We start from the raw sequence: 18,083 nt of genomic DNA on the forward strand, positions 1-18,083 counted from the left end.
TTTATTATTTCACGAGGCTGTTTTCAGGCATCCTGTACCACTTCAAAATTAAGTGTTAAGTACTGATATCTTGAAGTGCAAGGGTGATAGGTGTCTAATAATTGGAAGAGAGTTTAACCTGCAATATGACAATGTAATACCGGCTTTTTACAGATCTAAAGTCTATTGGACCAGCCTCTGCTGCCATTTTAATTCAGTTCACGTGCCTGACAAAACACTTACTCCACCTCCCTAACTTCTCCGTCTCTCTTAAGAGCACTGCAGGTCTCCCAACTGACCACGCTTCATATTGCCATTGCCCCAGATGGTAGCCCACATACAATTATTTGTGAAGTCTTAACAAGCTCCTGTATTGTGAGAGGACTCATTTGGTTATTAGTAAGGAAAAAAACCTACTCTCTTGAACTGAAGCACAAAAGGGGATTTATTGGTTCATGTAACTGGAAAGGCAGGGGTAGATCTGGCCTCAGGAATCACTGGATCCAGCTTACATGCCCATATCTTCAGAGGGTCCCAGTTTCTGGCACATCTGACATTGTTTGCTCTAGGTGGACTCAGTTCTTCTAGAAACTTTTTTTTGGCTGTGCCTCGTGGCTGGTGGGATTTTAATTCCCCAACCAGGGATTGAACCTGGGCCCTCGGCAGTGAGAGCGTGGAGTCCTAACCACTGGACCGCCAGAGAATTCCCCAGTCCTTCTAAAAACTTAAGGAATGAGATAAGGAACTTAAAGAGTGCTTTCCAGCATCCTTTCCCCAGGATCATGAAGTGATCAGGAATGTCCAAAAGCTCAGGTAAAGCTGTTTGCATTTCTCCCCCTCCTGAACATCTGGACACACCTTCAGACCTGTCCAGAGTAGCCTATGGGGGTCTCTTCAGTTGTTGCCTCATCATGGCCCTCTGGGGTCTCCAAAGCCAGCCGTGAGCACCAGACTTCTGGGCTGATGCCCCTTCCAGGGGTACCCTAGTAAATAAACTGGTTCGATTCCAAGGGTACCAAAGTGCATGATGTACGTATGCATGGCACCAGGATTCCAGTGATCCAGATGAACCCTGATTATGTTCCCCGGGTATCCCCAGGACCAGTCAACCTTGGGTCCATGCACTAGCTTCATTACACCAACTTCAGTGCCCCTCACAACTACAGGACCTTGGTGTCCCCTGCTACGCCCAAATGACACAGGCATTTCTTTTTTTTTTTAACTTTTTATTTTATATTGGAGTATAGCCGATTCTCCACACACAATTCGTGATAGTTTCAGGTGCACAGCAAAGGGACTCAGCCATACATATACGTGTATCCATTCTTCCCCAAACTCCCCGCCCATCCAGGCTGCCACATAACATTGAGCAGAGTTCCCTGTGCTATACAGTAGGTCCTTGTTGGTTATCCATTTAAAATACAGCGGTGTGTACATGTTGATCCCAAACTCCCCAACTGTCCTTTCACCCCATGCTTCCCCCCGGTAACCATAAGTTCATTCTCTAAGTCTGTGAGTCTGTTTCTATTTTGTAAATAAGTTCAATTGTATCATTTCTTTTCAGATTCCGCATATGAGGGATATCATACGCTATTTCTCTTTCTCTGTCTGACATACTTCACTCAGTATGACAATCACTAGGACCATCCATGTTGCTGCAAATGGCATTATTTCATTCTTTTTAATGGCTGAGTAATATTCCACTGTATACATGTACCACATCTTCTTTATCCATTCCTCTGCTGATGGACATTTAGGTCACGTCCATGTCTTGGCTATTGTAAACAGTGCTGCAATGAACATTGGGGTGCATGTATCCCTTCGGACCATGTTTTTCTCTGGATGTATGCCCAGGAGTGGGATTGCAAGGTCATATGGTAGCTCTATTTTTAGTTTTTTAAGGAACCTCCATACTGTTCTCCACAGCGGCGACACAGGCATTTCTGAAAGTCCTCAGAAGTTTTGTTCAGGTGTTTGGGAAAGTCCACTCATAGGGTCTTCTGCCAGGTCTGGGTTGGATGTCTGCCACACCTGTGGTGCCCTCTCCTTGGGCCACGCCTGGTCACCCCAAAGGTGCAGACCCTTGAGGCACCACAGGGCTCAGTTCCTGGAGTGGGTGGGGCTTGGATGACACACCAGAACGCTCACTCTCTCACCCTTGGCTCCACTGTCTCCTTCTCAAGTTTCTTCTCCTCCGGATGCCCTGTTCCCCTCTCCTCTATGAACACCACACCTCCTACCCTTCCAGGCTTCTGTACTCACTCCTTGTTATTTTAACGGGGGAACCATGAAGCACAAAGAGAACCCCAGGTTCACAGAGCTGGTTGGTGACCACCAGGGCTGGGATCCATATGTCCTCATTCTCTGCTTATTTCTTTTATAACTAATTAACACTTTCTCTGTGAAAAATGATAATCTGAGGGAACTGTTGGTTTAAAATGACAAAAAAAAAAAAAAAGGCACTGTGCAAATACACCAGGGGTTTTAGTTTTGAGAGTCTAATTTGAGAACCTTGGGGGAGGGCAGTGGAATAATAGTGACGGGACTATTTGCACAAGGTCCCTAAGGAAAGAGAGCAGCTGAAGACAGCACCAACTTGTTCTGAAGACAGCTGTTGATGGTCAGAGGGAAAGGACAACTTTGAGTAAGGTGGCCTCTGGCAGGGCCTATACTGGCGCTGAGAGTGTTGGGAAGAGTGGGAGATCAATGGGTGGAGAAAGGGTCAGCTTAACAAGAGAAAATAGTGAATGTAACAACGTGGCCCAGGCTCCCAGGGATTTGTTGAATTAATTGGTTGGAACTTGGGGTGGGGGGGTGGATCCACAGTACTCACGATTCCGAAAGCGGGGCCGAACCAGAAAAAATGCCATTTTGTGCCGTTATTGTAACCCTCTTGTACCCACCCCCAGGTCGACGTGAGCGGGAGGAAGCAGAGGGTTACTCAAATGCACAGAGCGGAGAAATTGTTACAGAAGGTGAAAATCTCGGAGCTGCTGTGACCGGCAGAGGCCACAAAGGGGCAGTGCCTCCTCAGTCTGTCTCGATCTAAATGGGCAGAATCCCGCGGGGAGTCGGAGGAAGAAGAGAAATGTAGTCACCAGGAGAGGCCATTTGCCCACCCTGGGCAGCCACCGCTGCGGCAGACTCCGGGGCCACCCCGCTCCCTGCTCTCACCCACCACGGCCTCCCCTCCTCCCCCTTCCAGAAATGCTCGGTGAGCAGCCACTGTGCATCAGGCACTTTTCTAGGCCCTGAGGGCGCCCGCCGTTCTGGAATCTACGTTCCGGAGGGGAGGGGCAGCGGTCTCCCCGCAGCTCCTCCCACCTGGCCACCACCTCTACCTGTGCCCGGAGCCCCAGACACACCGGGCCCAGCGGCAGATGCTGCAGTCGACCCAGGCCTGCCTTTGGAAGGCCGATGGCAGGGGGCCTTCAGCCTTTTGTCTCCCGCACCCCGGGTGTGGCTGGGATAACGGAATGGTGATCGGGTGACAGAAGCTGCGGGGGCGCCCAGTGACCACCAGGTGGCGCTTGGAGACCCTAAAGGAGCTGTGATCGCAGGGACCAAACAGTATTTCTTTGGGGCCACAATACGTCACAGTGACAGGGCAAGCGCGGCATTGCTTTGGAACAAATCGCTTGTCCCCTACTTGCTCAGAAAATTCCCAAGAGTCCTCTAAATACAGAGATAAATATTCACCTGCAAGGCGGGCCCATCCTGCGTCCCACCCAGGGTCAAGGCATGAGTAAAGGAGCTGGTGTCTGCAGGGCAGGGCCCCTAGGCTGAAAACTGTTTCCCTCTGTCCTTTAGATTTCTGTACTGTAGTTTCTTTCTGCCTCCTTAACTGGATCCAGGAAATGGCTGTTGCCTGGGAGAGCTGGGCCTGGAGCCCTTGATTCTTGTGGAAGGAGGGGCTGCGGAGAAGTGGGATTCCTGGCTGATGGATGACCACCCTAGTTGGGTGTGTTAATTAGATGCTGGATTTACATACAAAAAGCCCTCCTACAGTTATGCAAAGCCTCTACCACTCCTGCTTTTTGGTGGCTAAAGCCCATCCATCCCGTGCCCACCATTTAAAATCCCCACGGGGCTGGTTTTGAGCAGAGAATTTAGGAGGCTGACACAGACACTTCCCCAGCCAGACATTTGCCTGTCTGACATTTGATGGCAAATTGCAACCTTCCGCGATTTTAAAATTCAGGTGTAGAAATCAAGAAAGTAAATCTATCTTTAAATATCCTACTCCTTAAAATGTGTTCTCTTTTTTTCTTTTTTGGCTGCTACCCCTTTGGCACAGGGTATAATACAGCTGAGGGTGGCAAGGCTGGGATATTTCTCAGTCCGCAGCACAGTGGGGGCCAGAAAAGAATGTCAGTGTCCTCAAGGTAAGCATGCTGTCTGCCTCAGGGTCTCAGGCTGGGTGTGACCAGGGCACCTTTGTCTCTGGCAGTAGCTAAAATGAGGGTCCAAGGTAAGCGGGATTTTTGCCTTGATTTGGAAGTTGGATCTGGTTATTCAAAACAATTCTGAATTCCTGGGTGTTGAGGTGGCTTTGGGACTCTGGGTCTCAATAATGCCTGCTTCAGACGGGAATAAAGACACAGACCTACTAGAGAATGGACTTGAGGATATGGGGAGGGGGTGGGGTGAGATGTGACAGGGTGAGAGAGTGTCATGGACAGATATACACTACCAAATGTAAAATAGATAGCTAGTGGGAAGCAGCCGCATAGCACAGGGAGATCAGCTCGGTGCTTTGTGACCACCTAGAGGGGTGGGATGGGGAGGGTGGGAGGGAGGGAGATGCAAGAGGGAAGAGATATGGGAACATATTGTATATGTATAACTGATTCACTTTGTTACAAAGCAGAAGCTAACACACCATTGTAAGGCAATTATACTTCAATAAAGGTGTTAAACAAAAAAAACACAGAAACAGATTAAAAAAAAATAATAATAATGCCTGCTTCTTGCTCCATGAGGGATGGCCCTGGTGGGGAGAAGGGCAGACATCAGCCTCTCAGGTGGCCAGCTCGCCAGCTAATCTTCACGGTTGGCTTGGTGGCACTGGCTCCTCAGAGGTCTGGCTGAGAGCAGATCTGAAAGGACCTGGGCTAGGGCATGGGGCCGGGAGTGCCACCCACACTGAAGTGCAGATACAAATGGGTGGACCATGATTCAGCCTTGAACCCCCCAAATGCCAGACTGGCTTGTCATGGTTTGACCAGTATGCGTGACCCTCAGCAGTTATCTGCTAGTAGAAACTCACATTTCAATCAACCTCCTCCCTCACCTCTCCCAAGCTTCTCTCAGTGTGCTGTCTTACAAGAACTTGTATGTGGTCCTGCTCTGCTCCTGCATCATGTCAGCACGTGGCTGCCCGGGCCTGGGACAAGGGACACTGCTCTTCTTTCCGCTATTCCATGCAAAGATGTGGGTAAACTTTCTTGTCAATGCCCTGCAGTGCGGCTGTGATCAGGCTGACATACTTAATAGACTGTACTGGAGGCTTGTACAAGCAGAGGGCAGTGAGATACAGAGGGTCCTGGTATCCACCTTCCAGACGCGGTGGTGCTTAGGGCCACCAGCCCATCCTCGGGGAGCAGAGTTCTATCGTCGTCATCTCTCCCCCAAAGAGAGGGCCGTATACACCCTCCCTACAGCCTGGCCTTCCAGTGGGAGAGAGGGTGGGGACTGGAATTCACCTTTGGGACAGACTTTACTTTGTCCCCAGGCCCAGAGAGAAGAGGAAATGCCTTTTCACCGCAGCCCGAGGCTGAGATCCTTTCATTTCCTGTGCTGGGATCTGCCTTTCCTAGGACATTTGACAGCAGGGCTGTGCATCCGGTCCCACCTGTCAGGGTAGCCCTGCCTTCCTGCCCTGCAGGATGGGCCTCGCCGAGCAGCGCACTCGGTGGGGATCCCACGTGGAGGATGTCGAAGTCCAGTCCCTCTGGCTCCCCTCAGCACCAGGTGAAGCGCCTGTCTGGCCAGAACATCTACATTCAGCTTCCAGGTGGCTGCACAAGCCCCCTCGGGGATGGTGTGTGGACTTTGCTGGACTCAGGGTAGTTTTCTCAGAAAAAGGCAAATCTGCCTGGGGGTGGGGGTGGGTTAAGCGCTGACTCCTCGTTATGGACAGAAACTTCCTGGAGCCTTGGAGCACAGCTTTCCCAGAGCAGGTCCTAGCTAGAGCACCACAGGGTTTCTGCATTCCGTCAGGACCCTGTTGCCCACACCCGCTATTTCAAAGTTCTCAATTCCCCTCAGACCTCCTACTTGACCACCTGCTCCCCTTCTTGGCAGCTGCCCTAATTTGAGGAGAAAAATAGATCCAGCAGTCCCCTACCCTCTGGCTTCCATCAACATTCCACAGGTAGGCGTGGTGGCTCCCAGCTTCTCCTTTTCTCCTGTCCCCGTGGAGAAGGCTGGCTGCCGCCGAACCAGCTCACCTGTGTTCAGATGGGTGGCCGTGGAAAGCAGCCTCTAAGAGCTCTGGTTCCGTCTCGCTTGCCCTCTCCTGCTCCTTCACTGGCTCGCTCTTCTGGAAGCTGGCTGCCATGTCGGGAGCTGGCCCGTGAAAAGGCCCATGAAGCAAGGAAGTGGGGGGGGGGGGCCTTGGGACAACAGCCAACAAGGGACTGCTGTCCTCAGTCCAGCAGCCTGTGAGGACCTGAATCCTGCCGAGAACCACTGAGTGAGCCTGGAAGTGAAGCTTCCCTCAGTCCAGCCTTCGGGTGAGACCGTAGTCCTGGCCAACACCTTGACTGCAACCTTGTGAGAGACCCTAAGCCAGAGGACCCAGCTAAACCTGGCTAGATCCCCAACTTGCAGGAACTGTGAAATAATAAATTTGGGGGTAATTTATTACGCAGCTATAGATAAGGACTACAGTGGCTCTCAGACTCGTCAATTTCTTAGCTCTGAAAAATTTGAAAAAATTTGGGGATCCACGTAAGGTTGCCACCTTCTTAGTTTACAAAGTAAGTCTTGAAAAATGACAACCAATTTTTACTCCCATTGTTTTTATAAAAGAAGGATCATTTTACAATAGGTGATAAAGTATTTGACTAGTTGGTCTAAATTTTAATTACTCCAAGGTGGTTTTATTCTGCAAGGTCACCCCAACCAAAATTGTTAATTCATTAAAAGCTACATTGTCCCTTAAAAAAAAAAAACAAGGATCATTTTTTATTTTTATTACGGTGTTATGTACATACAATAAAGTCCATCCATTTAAAATTTGAGGAATTTTGATAATTCTAAACAATTGTAAACTCACTTCCGTAATCCAGATATGGAATGGCTTCCTCATCCTAAAAAGTTTCCTATGCTCCTTTGCAGTCAATCCCCTCTGAATATGGGCCCCATGCAACCTTTGATCTGCTTAAGAGGAAGGACATTTGAATATAACAAAACTTAGGAAGGATGTAATCTCAAAATAAAAGGCAACCATTAAACTGAGTGCATTTAAATGTATAAACCAAACTTTATTTTTTACATGGCCTTGTGAACTTGTAGACTGATGGCTTTTCAACACCACTGTTCTGGCTCCCATCGGTATTCGATAAGCTAGGCTGCTATAAGAAAGAGTCCTGAATACAGTGGCTTAAATAAGATGGAAGAGTTTTCACTCCTTACATCCTGTTCCAAAGGTAGGTGGGCAGTTAGGGCAGGTAGAGGACTCCACTCTCCAAGGTCATCTGGGAACCCACGCCAGAGAGCCGATCTGCCAACCTCTGTAAGTGACATCCTTCTCCGGGTCCAAAGCAGCTGCTGCAATTTCCTAGCCATCAGGAAAGGAGAGAGTGTGTCCACAGCAAGCATCAAGGATATAACCCAGAAATTTAACACCTAACTTTTGCTGATATAGCACTGGCTCAAATTAGTCAGACGACCAAACCTATGGGAGGAGGGGAGGCAGGGAAATGTACACAGTGCTGGGTGACCCAGCGCCCAGTTAACAGCTGGAGGATTCTACTACTGGCCAAAAGGAGACAGTTAGCATTATGCCCTCCCTTCCAAATTGTCAGTCTCTGCCTCTCTTCTGGTTCCAACTGTCAGCCTTTTCAGTGCTTCTCATCTTAAAAATACCTCCTTGGGCTGCACATGCTGTGCTCTCCTTGTTAGCACCCCATCTCCTCCCCCTTCCTCACACTCTCCTTCTCCTCCTGATTCCTATCACTCCTCAACCCAGGCAATATGACTCTCCCCAACAGGTCTCTAAGACTCATTTTTGTTGAATCCATGCTTTCCAGTGCTTTTCTTACTGGATGTTTCTTCAGCTTCTAACATGTTGACCTTCAGTCTTGAATGCTCTCTTTCCTTCATTCATTTGATACCATAACCTCATGTTTTCTACATTCATTTAGTCACTCTTAGTTAGTCCCTGCTCTGAATGATTCCCCTGCTGCCTTCTGTTACGTCTCAGCATTTCCCAGGACACTACTCTCTTTTATTCTTTTCTCTATACACTCACCTGAGCAGATCTACTCCTATGATAAGTCAGTTAAGATTGCGCTTGGCTGCATGTAACAGAAACCCAACAAATGGTGGCCGATATAAGCAAGAGGCTTATCTTTCTCATGTAACAGGGAGTTTGGGGGCAGGCTGTCAGTCCAGGGCTGTCTATGCTCCTTTTGTAGATCTGCTTTGCCAGCCTTAGTGTGTGGCTCTTTTCCCTATGGCGCAAGATGGCTGCCACATCTTCTGGCAGCACATCTACATTCCAGGCAGGAGGAAGGAGGAGGGAATAGGGAAAAAGGCAAAAGGAGGATGCTAAGTCTGTCACATTTCATGAAAGCTATCTCGGGAATCCCCGTAGCACTCCAATTCCAGAACCGGATCCCACGGCCTCTTGTAGCTAGGAGAGTGTCATGGGAAGTGAGTGATCTAGCTGTACACAATGCAGGTGTGAACAAAGCTGGGCGTATTAAGAATGAAAGAGAAAATGGATACTGGATGGGAAAGGAGCAGCGGGTGCCACCCATGGCTTTAGCGCATATCTGCTGACAATTCAGAAAACTATATCTTCTATACAAATGGCCAATAAGCACATGGAACAATGCTAAACATCACTAATGATCAGGGAAATGCAAATCTAAACCACAACGAGATACTGTCTCACACACATTAGAATGGTTACCATGAAAAACAAACAAACAACGGAAAGCAAGTGTTGGTGAGCATGTGAAGAAATTGGAAGCCTTGTGCATTGCTGGTAGGAATGCAAAGTGGTGCCTATCTTGTGGAAAACAGTATGGCAGTTCCTAAAAAAATTAAATGTAGTATTACCATATGATCCAGCAATTCCATCTAGGTGTACACCCAAAGGAATTGAAAACAGGCACTCAGATAGATATTTGTACACCCACGTCCATAGCACCATTATTCACAATAGCCAGAAAGGTGGAAGTAACCCAAATGTCCATTGACAGACGACAGATGAATGGATTAAAAAATGTGGTATCTATGTGCAATGGCATGGTAGTATATCTTAAAAAGGAATGAAGTTCTGATCATGCTACAACATGAATAAACCTTGAAGACATTATGCTAAGTGAAATAAGCCAGACACGAAAGGACAAATATTGTTATGATTCCATTTACATGAGGATCTCAGAATAGGCAAATTCATACAAACAGAAAGGAGAATTGAGGTTACCAGGGCCTGGGGGTTGGGGAGGGAAGAGGGGGGAGTTATTGCTTAATAGGTACAGCATTTCAGTTTTGCAAGATGAAAAGAATCCTGGAGATGGATGACGGGGGTGGTTAGACAATAATGTGGTGAATGTATACTTAATGCTACTGACCGTCCACTTAAAAATGGTTAAAATGGTAAATTTTATGTTATGTTTATCTTACCACAATAAAATCCTTATCTTCAGTTTTGAGCTCCTTTGAAAAGTCCCGTTTATTTAGGCGCTAGACATTTTCATTTGGATACCTCACCTCCAACATTTTATGCTCAGAACTGAACTCATGAAGTCCCACATGGGGCTCTCAGCCCTTTGAAATCACATTCGCTAGCTCAGCCGCTGGTCCACAAAGCTTCACACGGCGCCAGGGCAGGAGGGTCTGGAGAGGTTCCAGCCTCAGCCACAGGCCCATGGGAACCAACCTCCTCGGTCACGCTTGGCTCCTTGGGGCCAACCCAGGTTACCTCCCCTCCAACAAACAAGCAAGTCCTTCCTCTTTTCCTGCTGGCGAGTTCCTCCTTGGAGTTCTTGGTGTCTTTTCGCGATAGGATCTTCAGAGAAGATCATCCAGTCCATGCTGCCAGGTTTGGGACAAGTGTCTAGGCTCTCCTTTGGCACACAGAGCGGCCTTTTTCCAGAATGCCGCCTATCATGGGTTGTCAGAGAGGCGAACACCTTGTCAAACCTCCCAGAGTTCTGGCACACCCTTTCCACGGGACTGGGGCTGACCTGGGGCATGATGGATAAGCCAGCTTCTGTCTTGCTCGGCTCTTATGCCCAGACCTGCTGTTAAATATGTTGACTGTGACCCCAGCCTAAAGCTGCGGGGACTACTTTGCAAACGGGAGGCCCACTGACTCCTGTGAGAAGAAAGATTTTCTCCAAGGGGACTTGCAGTGTCTGTCGACATATGAGAGAGTCCGGCATAATGTTAAGGACTTCTGCTTCGCCCAGCATTTCTACACACACACATTAAAGTAATTCTCAAGTTGAATGATCCGAAAACCATTTGGGAGAAATGGTAATTAAGGGTGACAATGGGGGCACATTTATATTCGGGGGACATTTCTGGCTGTATCAGGCATAAGTGTCAGCTCAGGTACAGATATGATCTTGTTTTTACTCCTGGAAGCCTGACTGGAGAGCGTATTTGTTATCTATTGCTGGGTAACAAATAACCCCAAACTTAAGGGCTCAAAACAATATTTATTATCTCCCAGTTTCTGTGGCTTAGGAATGGCTTGGCTGGGTCCTCCAGCTCCTAAGCAGCCATCAGGGTTTCAGCCGGGGCCACAGTCATTCTAGGCTTCGCCCCCAACCCCCACGGCAGGATCCTCTCTCAAGTCAGTGTTGTTAGCAGGATTCAGCTGGTTGATGGCTGTTGCCCAGAGGCCACCCTCAGTTCCTGGCCATATGGGCCTCTCTGGGGGGTGCAGCTCACAACATGGTAGCTGATTCATCAGGGTGAGCAAGCTAGACAAGCCAGAGAGACAGAAAGCGTGAGCTAGACGGAAGTCACAGTCTCAGATTTAATTTGGAAGCGACAGCCCATCCCTTTTGACTCTATTCTCCTAATTAGGAGTCTGTCACTAGGTCCAGCCCACATTCAAGGGGAGGGGGCTACAGGAGCGGTGGGGAGCAGGGGGTCATTGGGAGACATTTTGGAAGCTGCCCATTACAGAGTTCTCTTTCCTCCGAGCATATGTTATCTTGCAGGGAACTTCGATCATCAGTTGAATCAATCAAAGGCTAGGAGGTGGATAAATAAGCTGACAAATCCCTGAGCAGCTCTCCACACCTTTGCAGCTATCTTTTCCACTCGGGTTGATTTCAGTGTTTTTAAGCACAGATAATGAGATTGCAGACAGGGTGGTGGAAGGACCAGGCTTCCTCCCTGGTCTTTTAAGAAGGAGAGAGCGCTGGTTCTCAAGGCTGCTTCTCCTCTCCTTGTCTGACTAGCTCTCTGTGGTTTGGCTTTGCTCTGTGGTTTGTTTACACGGCTGGGCAAGGAGGATGACTTAACCCATCCAGACTGAAATCAGGGCTGATTTCAAAGTGAACCAGCAGTCAAAATAAGCCATAACCAACATAACGAGCAGAAATCCATGTCTTTGCTACAGAGGCACCAGGACGACGAATCATATTCTGTGCCTTTGCATGTGCTGTTCCCTGTCTGAAATGCCCTCCCTACCTCGCCTATCCATCCTGCCAGGTGCCCTTTCATGAACCTTCCCCAGGATTTCTGTCCACACAGCTCTTTCTCTTTCTTCACTTAAGTTTTAGAGCAGCTAATGTCTGTGCCACCCAGTTGAGCTTCTGGTAACATCCTGCCTCATGGGGTTCTTTATTTCCTGCATGTGGGCTTTATATCCTGGCTCCAACGAGATGTAAGCTTCTTCTCCAGGGCAAGAACTGTTGTCCAATTCTTTCACACCCACCGTGGTACCCAGCCCAGGGTAGAGCTCGTTGATACTTGAGGTCAGAAGCCTGGTCAGATCTCATATTTTGAGCCTCCCCAAGCTTCTTGAACAGTGCCTGTCCATGCATGGCAAGACTTCCCTCAATAAATGGAAATTTTATGTTGGTGTCTATGGCATTTGCACGGATGGAGCCTGGAAGGGGATGGAGAGGACTGCAGTGGTGGTGTGGGCGGAACCTGCTGTCACTCAATCCCCGCTCTGCTCATTTCACACGTATGAACTTGTCCTTTGCACTCAGGGCATCTCGGTCAGACCTGCTCCCCTTGGGCGGCCGGGTATGCTGCCTGCGTGGTGATGCCCAGTCTTGAGAAATCTCTCCAGCTAGGGAAAGGGTATCTGGATCTTTACTTCTGGGCAAGAAACCCTCTCCTCCCCAGCATTCCCGTCTTTTGGAAAGAACAGTTGTTTTTCTGCTTTGAAGGAAGCCCAAGGAAACTGTGTGTGGGAACCACAGGGAGGAGCTTTGGTCATTGTTCAACAGTCTCCCTTCGCCAGCGCAGCTCAGGCGCTGACCAGGATCCTGGCCGGGGTTGGAGCCGACAGAGGGATGGGCCTCCGGCAAGGCTCATGCTGTGGATTCTCTCTGCAGCTCTGCAGCTCTAACTCAGAGGACAAGGCCGAACATGTCCTGGTGCCTTGATTTGCCCCTCAAGACAGGAGGCGGTGTGGTCTTTCTGGTGGAGCCTCGTGTCTCCTGTGAACACGGGGGATCCTGTGCCTGCAGATGAGTCTGGGGGCTGGGCTGGGCTGGGGGACGGTATTCCTCACCTTCTTCTTCAACCAGCACTTATAACCAGCGTCTACTGGGCACCCGCTGTGCTCCACGCTTTGGGGTGGTGGACAGTGAAAATGCAAGGTCAGATACGGCAGGTCCTTGCCCTGGAGGAGCCCTTGCAGCCTAAGGGGAAGAAAAGGGGACATCAGAGGTTTGCATCCGCCTGGGTGTTGAGAACCTGGAGGAGGGGCTGTCTCTGGCGGGAGGCAGCGGGGAAAGTGAGAGGAGACCATGCTTAAGCTGAGTTTTGACAAACAGGAACCAGTTAACTTGGGGAAGAGGATTTTCGGTAGCGGAGGCATAATGAGTGAGACGGGACAGTGGGCTGGAACTTCACAGTGTGTTGCGGGATGCGTGGTGAGTTTGGCCTGCCTATAGTATGAGGGTTTCGAGCAGGAGTGAAGCAATCAGCCTTGGATTTTATAATGATCGCTGTGCTTGGTGAGGAGGGAGGGCTGGAGGGGCCGGGATAGCAGTGGGTAGGCAGGCGGAGGCTCTGTAGTGGTCCCCGTCCCCGTGAGGGAATCTGGAGAGCAGGCGACCACAGAGGAGACATCGGGGAAAGTGGCCAGAGTTCCTGCTGGTGGTTATGTGTATGTGAGTGTGTGTGAGTACACATGTGCATGCGTGTATGTGCCTCCGTAGGTGCATGCATGTGGATGTGGGTGTGTACATGCATGTAGAGATGCATGTTTGTGCAGGTGTGTGGGGACTGAGGGAGGTATGATAGAGAGAGCTGGGGAGCCCACATTTGATGAACTTGGTATTATAGTCTTCATTTTCCATTTGAGAAAACTGACTCCCACACGTTAAATGATGTCCTTTCTTCATTCAATGAATATTGAACCCTCCATTGGGAGGGCATATTTCACATATTTTGCCACTTGTAATCCTTAAAGAAATATTATAAAGGAGTTACTGTTATCTCCCCATTTTATAGATGAAGAAACAGGCTCAGAGAGAGAAAAATCCTGATGAGATTGACCTGCGTGTCATGGATTCTACATGGAGTCCGTGGCAAACATCAGCTGGGACTTTTCCAGACTGGTGGGATTCTCATTTTGAATACCCAAATTCTCTCCTCATCCCTTTTGTTTTCACATAAAGGATGACATGAGTGCTTTTCAGAGCCCTCCAAGGATACAGGCAAGAAAGACTGAGGGGACCAGTAAAGATTTCTTAAAACAATAAGAAATATATATGCATACCATCCTCCTTAAGGCAACTTCCTCTAAGAAAAAGTCCAAAGCAGCGAATGGGAGGTAGGGGGAGATCTACAGGGTTGCCGTTTGCTGCAGAGTTTCCTTCCTTCTGTTTTAATATCAAGCCTCTAAGTCTGATACATGTTAATACAATGTTCACTGGAAAGTAGAATGTTTGTGATCTATGCTGTAAACCAGCACTTCCAAATTTTACTGTGTATGTGGGCCACCTGGGGATCTTGTTAAAATACAGATTCTGATTCAGTGGGTCTGGGTGGGGCCTGACATTCTGTGTTTGTCATGTGCTCCCAGGGATGTCCATATGGCCACACGGCAGGATTTGGACCACCCTTTGAGGAGCACGACTGAAAAGGAAACAGAGTCGGGGTACCTGTGGTTAATGAAGAGGGGAGCATGGCCAGGAGCCTAAGGGAGAAGAGAATGAGTCTTGCTTTGGATGTGTTGTGTTTGAGGCACAGATTCTTCCTGGGGGAAATTGTGTGGTGATGACTAGTGGGGGTCAGAGTTCAATGAAAGTCAGCAAGAGGTCAGTGAGAGGTCAGAGTTGAAGACTCAGATCATCACCATCTTGGGGGTTGTCGTGGACACCTTGGGGGAAACAAAGTTGCTAAAGGAGGGAGAGACAGAGTTTGGGAAGAGAAAAAGTAATCGGGCATAGGGTCTAGGACGAGACAGTTAAGAAGAGAAGAAGGGAGACCAGTGATGCCACTGACAAGGGTGGTCAAAATGTTAGGAGAACAACCAGCAGGGTTGGGTGACAGAAACCTGGCGAGAAGACAGTCACGAGGAGGAGGGGCAGAGCTGGGTCCTTCTGTCCCCCCAGGCCCCCACTCCCATTCGTCTCCTGGGAGGAGACGGTCACCCTGCGGCAACAGCTCTGTTGCTTTCTGGACTCTGGTTGGGTTCAACCAATGGGGAGCACTGGCGGGGGGATGAGGGAGGAGGCGGGTCAGCAGTGTGTGTGCCCCTCGCCCTTACCCTCCACCGCAGGCCCGTGGTCCCATAGCTCCCACTGGTTCTGGTAGCTCTTCTGTTACTGGCCCCAGCATTCTGCACCGTTCCTTGTGAATTTACAGAGGTGTAGGGTGGTTTGGCAAAAGCCTCTAAGCTTGTGTGTGCCATTTGCATTCCGTTTGGACCACGACCAATAGAGAGGGGATGGGCGACAGGGCTAGATGTTCTATGTGGAAGACTGGGACCAAGACATAACATTTCACAGTTGAGAGATGTCCTTGTTTCCCCAGAGCCATTTCCCAAAGATGCTGGGGAGGGTGAGTTGAGGATGGAATGAAACTGGATGAAGTATAGACTACAGTAAGTCCCTTACCTACGAACCTTCAAGTTGCGAACTTTCAAAGATGCCAACATGCTTTCTCATGTCCAGTCACGTGAGTTAGTTCACAAGTCTGGCGTACATTGTCACATGCATGCATCCTCTACAAGTGGTTGTGCTTTTGGGTACTTTACTGTACAGTACAGTATAGAGTACAGTAGTACAGTGTCTTTATTTCAAGCCCAGGCTGTACGGAAGCAAGCGTAAAAGCAGCGGTGATGTAGCTGGTACTGCTAAGAAGTGCCAAGCGATAATGATGGAAACAAAAGTGGGGGAAGAAGAAGTAACTGAAGACCCAAAGAGATTTACGACGCAGGAAATGGCAAGGGGATTTTCTTTATTTGAGGAGGCACTATTATTGCACTGTTAGGCACTGTTAGTTTTGAGGCACAGGATCCGAACGTAGAACGGTACACGAAGGTTGCAGCAGCCGTTCAGAATGCAATTCAGTGCTACCGTGTCATCTATGACAAGAAGAAAAGAGCTACTACCCAGACATCACTGGATCGTTTATTCAAGGGGGTAGATAGAACTGAATCCAGCAAGGAACCGGAACCTGTGCCATCAACGTCAGGCGTGAGTGAAATTGCAGCTTGCCCTCCGTCTCCTATTGCTGACGATCCCTCAGCTCTACCATCTCTCCCCTCCTCTCCCTCCTCCAGTCAGTAACTCTTCTTGCCTCTTCACTCGATGCCAGCCCTTGTATGCCAGCTGTTGTACTGTACTACTGTACTTTTCAAGGTACTGTACTGTAAGATTAAAAACGTTTTCTTTATTTTTTTGTGTGTTTGTTTTTTATGTATTGTTTGTGTGAAAAGTATTATAAACCTATTACGGTGTTCGTTGGGTACCTAGGCTAACTTCATTGGACTTAACGAAAGGGCTCTCGGAACCGAACTTGTTTGTATGTAGGGGACTCCTTTGAGAAGCTTGGCTTTGAAGAGAGTGAGGGAAGCAGGGCAGTAGTTGGAGGAAAGGCTGGGGTTGAGGAAGGTGATTTTAGGGTTGGAGAACCTGAAGCACATTTATAGGCAGATAGGCAGGTGCCATCAGACAAGGGGAGATTGAAGATGCAAAAGAGCGAATGAATGATGGGTGGAGGGATCGCAGCGGTCCGAGGCCTCAGGATGAACAGGACACGGAAGACTCAGCTTCATAAAGGAGGTGACATGTTTCCTTTGTAACGGGTAAGGAAGAAGGGATGGGTGGGTGATGAAACGGGGAGTTTGTGGAGGAGTGAGGGGGCATTGACACACCTCCCCTTGGAGGCTTTGATCTTTTTCCTGACAGAGGAGGTTGATCTCTACCTGAAAATGAAGGGGCGGGGGGTGGGGAGAGAAATTTAGAAAAAGCTGCTGTAAGGAGGGAAACCAGAAACATCTGGAGAACAATGAAAGGAGGGGTGGCAGCCAGGAGGCCTTCTCTACATTCCGTGGTCCCTAATCTCTCTCACCACATGGGCCACGCTTTGCGCACTGGTCCATTCTCTCTCCCCTCACAATGGCTTCTGCTGCAGCATTCAACACTAAATGCACTGTAATTGTGGGGTCTCTTGCCTTTGTGGAGTAATTACTTGTTTTTCAGGATTTCTCCCCCCTCCCTCCTCTGATCCAGCACGGTGTCTGGGTGCAGCATGAAGCACATGAGTCCTCGTCAGGTTTGCTTGCTGGCTCTGGCTGATCTCAGGATGAGGGTGCACCACCCCCTTCTCAGCTCTGTGGGCGTCCGTCTACATCTTGCATTTGGCTCAGCTCACCATGGCACAAATCCTGCCTGGTCTGGAGTTACAGATCCAGTGCCTACCTCTCTCTTACCCTCCTTAGAAAGGGAGAATCTGATTGGCTCAGCCCAACTAATGGGTTGGTTTCTCCTGGGTCGGGTCTCCACTGGTGTTTCAGGTAGCTCTGGCCAGGACAAGGGGGCCACATGGTACAAATATGGGCCTATAGACTCACCCTTCACAAAAATTGCGGTTGGTGTTCAAGCAACTTTATATAAGAAGCTCTTAATGAGATTAACACCCTCGAAAGAGTTTTGTGCATTGGGCTTTGGATTGATGTGAATGAAATTGTTTCAGGAAAATTCCTTTGGTTACTTTTCTGGGACGATGAAAGCTCCCTAAGGGATAACAGGGAATTAACTAATTCCTCCCCAAAGATACTTCACCATGAAGTGGAGAAAAAGAGTGAGATTTCTCATCATTATGATTATTTTTATGACCCCAGCAGGCAGATCTGACTGGTGGAGACATCTATTCAGAGGCTGAGGTGGTAAAAATAGAACCTGGGCATGTTCTTTACCAATGCCTGCCCAGAGTTACTGTGCCTTAAGCAGAGAAAGCCTCAAAGCCCAGAGAAGAGGTTCCAGCCTCTTCCTAAGGCACAGTGGTGAGGTTTGGAAAGAGCTTGGGATTTGGAGTTGGAGCATCTTGTTGGAATCCTCACTCGGCTCCATATCATTTCAGGCAAATCTGTATCTCACTGAGATTACAATTTTCAAGAGACAACATCCCTGGATGGTTAAGACATTGGGTTAAATTCACACTAAGGTGTGGCTGACGCATTACTCAAACTCTTCCTTGGAGCCAGTTCTGAC

General features: G+C 48.8%; 1 pseudogene; it reads left to right on the plus strand.

The window, feature by feature from the left end:
• Window positions 1-5,913: 5,913 nt before the first annotated feature.
• Window positions 5,914-18,083, plus strand: part of LOC118906351 — a 47,775-nt pseudogene continuing 35,605 nt past the window's right edge.

This window comes from Balaenoptera musculus, chromosome 13, assembly GCF_009873245.2.
Source record: "Balaenoptera musculus isolate JJ_BM4_2016_0621 chromosome 13, mBalMus1.pri.v3, whole genome shotgun sequence".
NCBI lineage: Eukaryota > Metazoa > Chordata > Mammalia > Artiodactyla > Balaenopteridae > Balaenoptera > Balaenoptera musculus.